Source organism: Macadamia integrifolia, chromosome 11 (assembly GCF_013358625.1).
Source record: "Macadamia integrifolia cultivar HAES 741 chromosome 11, SCU_Mint_v3, whole genome shotgun sequence".
Lineage (NCBI taxonomy): Eukaryota > Viridiplantae > Streptophyta > Magnoliopsida > Proteales > Proteaceae > Macadamia > Macadamia integrifolia.
This window is the reverse complement of record NC_056567.1, coordinates 3610611-3614363: the sequence shown is the minus strand read 5'-3', so window position 1 is coordinate 3614363 and position 3753 is coordinate 3610611.

Below are 3753 nucleotides of genomic sequence, written 5' to 3'. Positions count from 1 at the left end.
GGCCGCAAAGGAGCCTCTATTGCATTGGCCATGGGGACCACGGTAGCACTAATGTGTGAGCCATGTGTGTGCGGCTATGTGCACAATGGACTGCAGACGTGGGCACAAAGGTGTAGCAATGCATGCAACCTTACACGCGCCATGTGCTGAAATGCCCATGGCATGTGCGGCCATCCTAGCCATCATGATCGACGCATGGGAGGCCATGCCAGCGAACTTACGCGTAACCTTACGCGGGGTGGTGCAGCCGTGCCTGCAACCTCATGCGTGGCACTTCCGGAAAATCTCAAAACCAAGCGCACGGCGAGGCAGCGATGGACGTGGCACATGCAGTCATGCATGCGACCTGGGGGCGGTGTGGAGCAACGCACGCAACCTTGCAAGTGGTAGGGCAGCCAGGGGCGCAGCATGTGCGGCCATGCCAGCAACCTTGCACCCGTTAGTGCAGCCAAACGCGAGGCATGTGCGGCGTGGAACGTAACCTTTGGCACGGCTGTGCAACCATCTGCGTGTCATGTGCGCCATACTAGCCAACTTTCGCGCGGCATGTGCGGCCACACGTAAAACCATGTGCGAGGCTTGTGCAGTCGTGGTCGCAGCCATGTGCATGGAAGTACGGCATGGGCAGCAGCCCAGCGTGCACTGCATGCACCATTGCCCGTAGCCATGTGCAGCCATGCCTACCACCCTGCGTGCGGTTGAGCACCCTTTCCCGCAGCAATGTGCGTTGTTGCCTGCCACCTTACGCGTGGTGTGCACCCTTGCGCCCAGCCATGTGCGTGCAGTAGCTGCACCCTTACGTGAGGTTGCGTGCAACTATGTGTGCGGTATTGCAGCCAGGCCCGTATCCATGTGCGCGGTATTGCAGCCACGCCCGCATCCATGTGCGCAGTAGCCTGCCTCGATGCCAGCAGCCTTGCGTGTGCTAGTGCAAGCGATGCCTACACCTTGTGCGTCCATGCCAGCTGCCTTTCACGCGGTAGTGCAGCCATGCTTGCCACCATACACGCACATTGGGCGGCCCTGCGTGCGGTACTGCCGCCTTGTGCACTACCTTCATATGCACTTAGGCACCCTTAGTGGGGCACGCGTAAGCATTGTCATGGGCACATATATGTGCACACATGCGGCATTCAAGAGCACAATTAGGCTACACTTGGGCTACACTTGGGTTGACGCGTAGACACTTATTCAACACTTGCGGGCATGTATAGGCACATTTAAGGCGACACTTGGGGCATTCAAGAGCATGCATAGGCACACTTGGGTGCACACTTAGGCAACAATTGTGGGCATGCATGGGCACAGTTAGGCAACACTTGGGCCATTCATTGTGCACATGTAGTCAACACTTGGGGTGTTGTGCGGCCATTCACTGTGTACACGTGGGCACGCATAGTAAACACTTGGGGGCAAGCATAGGCACACACTTGGGCCATTCAAGAGCACGTTGTCACTGCTTTAGACCTTTCCAAGCAACCGTACTGGCACTTAGCACTTCTGTTAGCACTAAGTCAGCGTAACCACCCTCCTTAAGGGACTAGGGAAGAGACGAAGTGAACACAAGAGTGAGTTTGAGAAGAATGAACTTGTATAGCACTAGAGAACTCTTGAGTACAAGGCTTGAGAACTCACTTGCTTGGTTGAACACTCTTGGTTGTTCCTTGGTGAGTGCCTTTGCCAAATGAGGCAACACCTACCCCAAGTTAAAATGGATGGCTAAGATATTTACAAATGTCCTCCATCCAACTGTTGGGGAGGAAACTAGAAGCTTCCCACCTCCTTAGCGGAGCTCTAGAAATCTCTCCCAGAATATATCCTGTGAATATCTTCTACAAATATCTACAATAAAATATCTATTATTACTACACCTTTATAGAAAACTCTAGAACTTGGACCTTACTTAGCCCAACAGCTTAAGTCCATGGGCTTGGTGAGCTAGGCCCGTGGGCCTATGTTGAGCAGGTCATGACACTCTCCCCCACCTAAATCTACGACACCCTCATCGTGACCTCCTTGTGGTACTTTTATTCATGAGTCGTCTCAGCATGCCAGTTGTCTCCCATCTTGTCTCGCTCTCTGGTCGCCCCTTCCACTTGACTAAATACTCCACGTAAGGAGATAGTTTGTGTCTCTGGATGATTGGATCAACATCCAAATTAGCCTCCCTCTCGCGAGGAGTAACGCCTATTGGGGTTATTGTTGTAGTCACATAACTTGAGCCTCCTACAACATCATCTGGTTGTCTCCATTCTCTCGTTTGCATCTTCCTCTTTCTTGGCATGGATGGCTTGCTCCCAAATTCTCCTTGTCTTGCCCTCCTGTCCAGGGGTAAGTAAGCACCTAGCCCCTGGATGGTGTTGGAGAACTCCTTTAGTCCCAAGTTTCATCTCGACCCCTTGAGCAACATTACGTATGGGGCATTCTTTAGAGTTGATAGCCTTAGGACACCCTTGGCCAGAGTTCCTTTGCCTCCTTCATCAAGGCAAGGTTGTGTGTGGCTCCTATATTTACCTTTGCCTATGTCGGCTTCCCATTGATGCACACTTTTGCACACATCAACCCCTTTTGAGAGTTAAGGGCCTTGACCCCTATATCGGCCCTGGTGGCACCATGCTACATTGGGGACCCCATGCAAGGTGGCTCTTCCTCTTGGCCCTCTTCCTCCAATAGGGCACTAAGATCTTTCCTCCTGGGGCAATCCCTAAACCAATGTAGCTCATTGCATCGGAATCACTTGTCTCTAGGCTTGAACCGATTCCTCTTATCACGCTTGTGCCTTAGTGCCTCTCCTTTAGACATGTCATGAAAGGGAGTGGCTTCCCTCGCCACTATCCTCCTACCCTTCCTATACTTCTTCTCCAATATGAGCTTCCACCTTATCCAACTCCTTTACATACTTGACCTTTAAAGGTGGCAACCATCTCCTCTTGGTTACTTACTATAGTGTTGAGAGCACCTTGTAAGGACCCCTTGAGCTCCCCCATCTGGCCATCAAGCTCCTCCCCACTTTTCCACATGGCCTTTGAGCTCCTCCCCACTTTGCTCCATGACATTTAGGCACCACTTTACCTCGGCCAATACTTGCTCCCCTCGAGCTAAGAGAGGCCCCATAGCGATGCCAAAGTCGACGGACTTGCCTTCGCTCCTTCATTGCTTACTTGTGTAGGTGTTGATCTCTATTCCACAGTTTTAGCTCGCCTGTCTCCTATCCCACAAGCTTGGCTCCCTCACAATTGAAGCTCTGACCCCACAACTGTCATGGCCTTAGACCTTTCTAAGAGACCGCACCGGCTCTTAGCACTCCCACTAGCATTAAGTCAGCCTAACCACCCTCCATAAGGGACTTGGGAAGAGAAGATGTGAACACAAGAGTGAGTTTGAGAAGAATGAACTTGTATTGCACTAGAGAGCTCTTGAGTACAAGGCCTGAGAACTCACTTGCTCGGTTGAACACTCTTGGTTGGTCCTTGGTGAGTGTCTTTGCTAAATGAGGCAACACCTATTTGTAGGCACCCCAAGTTACAATGGATGGCTAAGATAGTTACAAACATCCTCCATCCAACAGTCGGGGAGGAAACTAGAAGCTTCCCACCTCCTTAGTGGAGAACTCTAGAAATCCCTCCCAAAATACCTCCTATAAATATCTTCTAGAAATATCTACAATAAAATTATCTAGAGTTGCTACACCTTTGTAGAAAACTCTAGAACTAGAACCTTACTTAGCCCAAAGGACTAAGTCCATGGGCCTTT